The following is an 8,666-nucleotide window of genomic DNA, read 5'->3' as shown; positions in this document are numbered from 1 at the left end:
AATGATTTTAGCTACAGTTTATAATCTAAATGTAGTGGCAGCTTAAAATGAATACAATCATAGTTGCTCCAGTTTGATCACTCAATTCCCTTTCCCTGCACAATGAACATTCAGCCAATTAGTTGGAATAAAATCTCTTTCAATTTGCCAAGGAAATTAGGCTAAAACAGCCTCACAAAACTCACAACACTCAAGACTATTTCTGAAGGCTTATCTTTAGAAAGTTAAAGCACACAAATGAAAGGTTTGGAAGGGATATTCTCCCTTGGCAGTTCTAGGCTGGAGAATCTGTCAGACCACTACCACCTAAGATACTACCAAGCACACAAACCTTCTTTCAAATTCCAAAAACCAAAGTGAACAACTTCTCAAGCAATAAAGGCTAGGCTAAGGCAAAGGGATGACAGAACAAGACAAGATAAATCAAAGCAATGTAACTCTGAATCTTGAGACTACTCCTGAATGAACTGAGTGACCATCTACCCTATTTGATTGCTCAAACTCCTAATTAACATTCTGGTCTCTTGCATGAGCTGATTGTTCTGCATGACCATCTGCCTCAGTAACTCCTCCAATGTAGGGTTAGAAGTAGAAAGCTGAGGAGCTATTTGGGTAGGAGCATCATATTGCTGACTCTGGTATTGTTGGTCTGGTGGAGGCATACAAGTGTTCTGAGATGGTTGATTGATAACTCCTCAATTTTGCATCTTCCTTTGTGTCTAGAAGTCCTAGTTAGTGTATTTTTGTTTCTAATTTTCTAGAGTTAGGTTAGTTTTAGGTTTTTCTTTTAAATCTTAGGTTTTGTAAAATTTTAGTTAAAAATAGGAAATTAAGATTTTTCTGAAAATATTTGAATAAAAATTCTTTTCTTTCATTTGATTTTTTTTAAAAGTTTAGATTGATTTTCTTTCTTTGATGCAGATTTGGTTTATTGGAAAAAGCTTTGGGCTGCACTTGATGATTAATTGGCTGGTTTCTGGAAGTAATTGAAGCAATTGGGCCGCAAAGTTTGTATTGGGCCACACTTGAAATTGGGCCATTGATAAATGTTGCTGTTGGAATTTGTAATATTGTCTGGAAGACTGAAATGATGTTGCTGCCACGTGCTGAAAGGAGCATTACTGGTGCGCTTAGAAATTGGGCCGCTGATGGGTTGAAGCCCACAGAATCAAAATGCTGCATATCCGATGGGAGTGTTGTTGTTGTTTTTAATTGCAGCTGATAATGAGAAGCTTTAGACCGCTACTGGCTGAAATCGCATATGGGCTCCTAATGCAATTGAGCTGATGCTAAATGCTGGTTGGACGTCTGATGCCACTGCATTTGGAATTACTTGAAGAAATTGGCTGGAATTGGGCTCCTCTATTTGGGCTTGCTCCTTTAAGTGAAACGGTGAGTTTTGGCAGCAGCTGCAGGGGTCTCCTATCTTCATTCTCATTTGCAAAATACTTTCATTTTGAAGAGAAGAAAAGAACCTTCGAGCTAGGGCAGAGAAAAGAAGAGCATGCGATCAAATTAAGCACAATGAGAAATTTGCACCTCAAGGTGGCTTGTGCACCTCCATTTGATCACCTATGTGTTTCCTAAAGTCAACCCAAGAAGCACATATTGGAAGCCTATCTTGTGCACCCCTAAAAATGAAATTTGCACCTCCTCTCTGATTTTATCTTAAAATATAATTGATGTGGCATTTCTCTTTAAGTGAAATTAATAATGCAAATAATTAGCCTCAGATAATTCAAATTAATTAAAATAAGAATTTCTGATCAAATTAAGCACAGTGAGAAAAAAATGGGGAAATACTGGACATTCAAGCACAATTCCTGATTAAATCTAGCACAATAAGCTAAGTGAAATCAAGAAAATATTGACTCATCATTAATATACTGAAAACTAAGTTAAAGTGAATGCAGAATATCAAATATGAATTCACTCTTATCCTGTAATCCATTCTGGTGGAATTTACATTGCACGGACAATTAATTCATCCTAGAAGAAATTATGTCTCTAACTAATTGTACTTTGAGATATCATGATACAGTGTCTGTAACATTATCATTGCCACCATGCCCGAAAGAAAAAGTACAATCATAAGAGAGTTCACTATTGAAAATAGTGAATCTAGCCATCCGCCATTAGAAGATAGGTATCCCAACGATATGCCCACTTCACATCACTTGCCTATAAGGTAAAAAAATTCTATCAAGGAAGATAATATCAGCATCCAAATCCATACTCATGCTTTACGCTGAATTCGTAGGAATAATTTCAATGTACAAGGTGAAATTAACAGATTATCACAAAACTATGTGGAAAAGAATCACAACACAACCTGAATGGTTTAACCTTAAATCCTACAATCCTTGATAATCCTAGCTGTTGATCAGTGTGATACTTACTTAACCACAAATGCTAAGTGGTTGTGGATAAAATACTTCTCCTCTTTGACCTGTCAACACTGTTACAAGATGTTAAGAGGAAATAAAAATAACAGTTACAAAGTATCAGTAAGTACTCAATTAGCTTCTACATACTCCAAAATAATAAAATACCCTTTTGTTGGAGACATTATTTCCACGATAATGTTTTTCATGAGATATAAGCTTTAGGGTCATTAGTGTCTCACATGTTCACTCGATACTCCATTGAAATTCGTGTTATGGACAAAGAACTCTCCTTGGTCATCATCTCCACAAGTTCAATGAGTTTGTATATACATAATCCAAGAATAATTCAACCAATGGAAGGACACAATACTTGAAAATTGATATAATTGGAAATTGATATAAAATTGCATAAATTATGTAATTGAATCTAAAGAAGTATCATTTATTGTGACTTTCAACATCTCCAAAAAGTTTAGATTCATCAATAATTCCCTCATGGCCAAAAATATCTTCCACAACTTCATCTATCACAACCAATTGAAATGCAATCAAACAACTAGTCTAGAGTTAATAATTTATTATAAAGTAACGATAAAAATAGTAATATATAAACTTACCGCTAGGATTTTCAGAAAAATCATATAGCCAATTTTGAGTACAAATCAACATTTGCACATGTTCAGGAAGAATTGAGCTTTTATATTTCGAAAGTACACATCCATCTTTGCTAAAAGTTGACTCTAATGTCATTGTAGTAATAGGAATACTGAACACATCTCGAGCCATTATAGACAATATAGCAAATTTTTTCTCATTAGTCTTCCAATATTTGAGCACATCAAAATCTTCATCTCTTCATCATCATCTATTGTCGGTTCATCTAAATAAACATCAATCTCGTTCTTTCCAATGATAGATTTTGATTCATTCTGATACATTTTAAAATCCTACAATGCATCATTACATATTAATTATTAAAACGAAACTAAAAAAACTGAAAAAAAAAATCAACACTAAGTATAAAATGCTTACCGAAATAATCCTTGATCTCATAAATTTTTTCTCTTTAGTATTGGATTGAGACATCAAGATGGATTCAGTAGGTGATTGGAAAAGAGAAACACTAGGGATATAAAAGTTCTTCACATATTCTTTAAATAACCTCTTGAACTTCTGTAACACTTTCTTTATTTTCTCTGCATGGGTTAGAGGATCCAATTTTTTATAACAATATGTTATAAAATGAACGTTTAGTCGTGGGACAAGAATAACTCCAAAAGCTAACCCAATACTATGCTCCTTCCAATACTTTTGAAACTTTTCTTTCATATTCCACGCCATATCCTTTAAGATGACATCTTCATTCAACAAATTCTCTTCAATGATAAGCTAAATTTTCCAAATTTGCATAAAATACAAGTTTGAAGTGGGATAACATACTTAATACTCTCTATAATAGAATGAAGTGTTTTTTCAATCACCTTTAAACCATCTTGAACTATCAAATTAAGAGTATGAGCACAACATCGTACATGAAAAAACTCACAATCACATAATAAATTTTTATGAACAGAAAAATGACTTTTTAGAATGTCTTGCAAGTTATTATTGGCAGAAGCAATGTCCAAGGTAATTGAGAAACTTTTCTTATTAATACCCCATTGCTTTAGGCAATCAAACACAATGTTTTCTAGTTCAACACCAGCGTGTGATGGCTTCATTCGACAAAAGTTAAGAATCTTACTTGTTAATATCCAATTTTCATCAACAAAGTGTGTAGTTAGGAAAATATATCCCTCAAAAGTAATTGCAGTCCAAACATCAGAAGTTAAACAAATTTTATTAGGAATCCTAAACATTATTTGCTTAACTTTATCCTTTTGTTCAATATATTCCTTCTCCACATCTGAAACAATAGTGTTCCTACATTTCATGTCAACATTAAGATTAATGTATTTTATCCACTCTTTGATTCCTTCATATTCAACAAAATTATAAGGAAGACTATGTTTAATTTATTGGAAAACAGGTAGGCTTCGTTTGAACACCAAGAGGGAGGGGGTGAATTGGTGAGGTTTCAAAATTAGAGTCTTTTTAAAATCTTTTTCGCAAAGTATAAACCTTTACAAAGTTTCTTGAATCACAAGGAATGAAAATTTCAGCTGCAGCGGAAAATACAAAGTTGACTATAAAAACAGTAAAGTCGACTTAATGTAAAAGAGTAGGGATAGAGAATTCAAACGCAGGTTTTTATACTGGTTCGGCCTCAATGCCTACATCCGGTGTCCTTCCACAATCCGGAAGCAAATGCACTATAATGGTCAAGGTTTTTAGAACAAGGCTTTTATAGAGACCTCCACGTCAAAAATATAAAACACCCCTCTAACCCTCTAACCAAAATATAGGCAATACACACAACAACGATCTGCAGCAAGATATCCCCTCTTCTGCAATCTTTAAACCACTTTGAACAATCCTCAAAGTGTCCAGACTCCACGAGTCAACCCCCTGTAATCACAACAGGAACACAACAACAATCTTTACAAAGATTGATAGAAATCTTAATCAGTAGATGAGCACCACAGTGTACAGAGTATGATCAACCAGTAAGCACAAAATTCTTTCTCCTTCAAAGAACCTCTTCAAAGATAGATCACCACGGTCTTCTTGATGAGTTCTTGGTACAAATTTCCATAGATCACGATCTATAAATCACAAATGAAGGTGTTAGATTTTTCAAAGTCTTCATGATCAATTGAGGCACGTCTATTTATAGTTTTCTATAAGTCAGACGCTCCTGAAGTCGACTAAGCTAATAGAGTCGATTGTCCTCAGACAGTTATAACAGTTAAGTCAAATAGTAGCAGTCAACAACTAATAAATTGATTTTGCATTTAATACAATTGACTATCATCAATGCAATAACTAACTTTTGAAATATAGTCGTTACTGTTCACAGTCATAACAAAATTTCAAACAAAGTTAACTAACTAAGTCGGATCCACTGCGCATGTAGTCGACTTAGGTATGTCAGCACAGTTTGAAAAACTTTTCAATGCAAAATCACACATAGCACCACTTTTGAAAGTTTGTGCATAGTCACGAGTTTTAATCGACTTGCTTCATAATGAAGTCTACTTAAAACTTGCAGTTATGTCACACAATATAAGTTCATAAAAGTGCATGTGGTTTTCTCTTCAAAAACATATGTAATGCAATCACACATGATGTAACAGTAATTCGCTTAGTGAGTATGCATTCATATATTAGAATCAACACAAAACAAGTTCAATAAGATATCAACCAATAAGCAATAGAACATGTAACACATAACAAAACATGTGTTATTAATAATGTGTTGTCATAATCAAAAACAAAGTGATTAAAGCATTGTGAGATTAAGGTTAGATAAACCAGTGTTTTCCTTATCAACAATCTCAACATAATTATGGCTCTCACAAGTAACTTCCGATGAATCTTTTAATTGATTTTTCATGTCCCAAACTTTCCTTCTTGATAAAGATTCAAATCCACATCTAAGTTTGCAATACTTCTACACACATTGAAATGTCGACTTAAATATGAAGTTCCATAATTGTTTTTATTAATAAGGTGTTTTCCAACTTTGTAGATATTACCACAATACTTACATGTAGTCTTTTCAATGCCTTCCTCATCTTTTCCTATTTTTGTGAAAAAAATCCAAACATTTCAGATTTCTTTTTTATTGGTGGTAGCACTCTCAGATGGACTAGGAGTTTCAGATGTAAGATCATCAACCAAAATAAGGTGATCCATATTTAAAAGCTATTGAACACAATTGCATATATAAATGAACAATATTTTTAATAGGTCTTTCTTCTATAGAACTTTGTGAAACATTAATGTAAGTCCTATAAAACTAAGAATAATATTTTTTTGTAACTAACATGGGTTGTTTTATTTTAAGACAAAGAGGTTTAGCCTAATACACTCATGAAAAGGGAAAAAATACCAAAGAGGAAAACTATACAAACAAGAGGAAAACTATACTTAAAAAGTATTCTCCAGTTTCTAATTATATATCAATCTGAAATGTAACATAAATTACAAAAGACGCAAAATTAACAAGAAAAATACCAAAAGAATAATGTCAAAAACTTGGGTTTATATATACATACAAAACATAACAAATTAATTTAGGAGAAAACAGATCAAGCACTAATCACAATAGAGCCAGAAATAGAAGGTGACTTAATAGGGTCTTACTAAGGTAATTGAGTTTTTGAGAACCATTAAAATGTAATTCTTCTTAGAAAACCATTAGGCAAATTTAAACAAAAAGGAATTTAATTAAGCATTCATATCTTAATCATAATTGTAAGAAATTCAACTAGATCATTGATGGGTGTCGCGACCCATACAAATTTGATTGCATATAAGGAATGCAATATAGACTAGGAAGTGACTCCTAGGTCGTCTCTCAAGGACCAAATGTGGTTCGAGAATTAGGTCAAACACGTAGTGGGGGGGGGGTTGAAAGTGTTTGAGATGAGAATTAAACTAAATTAAAACTGGAAATTAAATTAAACCAAACATAATTGAAAACATTAAAATAAATGGACAAAGCATGAAGACCGAACAGTCCTATAGGTGACCGAACAGTTCTAAATTGAGACTGAACGATTTCTAAAAGAAGTGAAAAGATTAGAGATGCAGGAAGATAAAAAGATCGAACAAAATAAATAGCATAGGAAATGGAAAAAGTAAACAGAACAGAAAACACTAAAATAAAATATTCAATACGGCATGAACAAATTGTAATGCATAAAATAAATAAGTAAAGACATTCAATGCTTAATAATTTGGGCCAATTACGATGCAACAGTTAAGCTATAAACTAAAGGCTCATTGCATTAAAGAAAGGAAAAAAAAATAAAAAAAAAAGAATGAATAACCTTAGAATGCGTAACAGTATTAAATGCATATCATATATAAACTATAAAAAAAAAAAACCGTGGGCTCCATTTTTCTAAGAAAAGTTGCAACACCTTTATTCTTAAAAACCAAAGGGACCCGCTGCTTCCAAATAGAAATTGTAAAGGAAAATGATAGGTTGACACTCCATTTTAACACTATTTTGACAACGGCCACATGGCATTTTTTTATTGGCCCTAGTTTTTGAAAAAATAAATTATTTTCTGAAATTGAGGTAGGGGCATAATCGGAACTTCAGGGTGTTTGAAGATGGCAAATTTCATTTGGCGCTCTTCATTTTCACGGTTTCTCTTTCTCTTTGGTTCACTCATCATCTCTTTCGTTCACTTTCACTTGCTCTTTCGGTATCGCATCATCTATTTCGTTCTTGGGTTTGTCTCGCATCATCTATCCATCCAATCTGGTGTTAGGTTTTCTCCTTCTCTCGTTTCTGTCATTTTTGGTCCTGGGTTTTCTCCTTCTCTCGTTTCTGTCGTGTTCGGTGTTGGGTTTTGTCTTTCTCTCATCGTCACTGCCGCCGTGTGGGTCGGACCATCACTGTAGTGGTGTGGGTGGTTGTGTGAATCTCGCGAAAGGTTGGTGTGTCGTTGTCGTTGACGGACCATTGCCTAGTATTTCGTTGGTGGTGTTTTTCTGGATTTCAGGTAAGTGCAAGAATGTAGTTTTTAAAATCTAATATGTAATAAATCAAGAGTGATGTACCCAACCAAGAGTAAACCACTAATTTGAGCATCTCTCTCACACCAATAAATCATATCAAATAAGTTCTAAGTGTGTTGTACCTCAGACAGTAAACACGTGGTCCTCTGTGAAATAAAACTTGGCTCCCTGTGGTCAACTTTGTGTCCAAAACACGGAATCAGTTCACGTAATCGTTTATCGGTGTCTTGTAAACGATTACAACAGCTTGTTTGGCTGCACCACTTTTTAATTACATGAAATTAAGTCCTTCAATACCCAACCAAGAGTAAACCACTCATTTGAGCATCTCTCTCACACCAATAAATCATATCAAATAAGTTCTAAGTGTGTTGTACCTCAGACAGTAAACATGTGGTCCTCTGTGAACAAAAACTTGGCTCCTTGTGGTCAACTTTGTGTCCAAAACACAGAATCAGTTCGCGTAATCGTTTACCGGTGTCTTGTAAACGATTACAACAGCTTGTTTGGCTACACCACTTTTTAATTACATGAAATTAAGTCCTTAAATACCCAACCAAGAGTAAACCACTCATTAGAACATCTCTCTCACACCAATAAATCATATCAAATAAGTTCTAAGTGTGTTGTACCTCAAACAGT

This window comes from Vigna radiata, chromosome 4, assembly GCF_000741045.1.
Source record: "Vigna radiata var. radiata cultivar VC1973A chromosome 4, Vradiata_ver6, whole genome shotgun sequence".
NCBI classification, from domain to species: domain Eukaryota; kingdom Viridiplantae; phylum Streptophyta; class Magnoliopsida; order Fabales; family Fabaceae; genus Vigna; species Vigna radiata.
The sequence above is the reverse complement of the archived record's forward strand: the minus strand, read 5'-3'. Positions refer to the sequence as shown.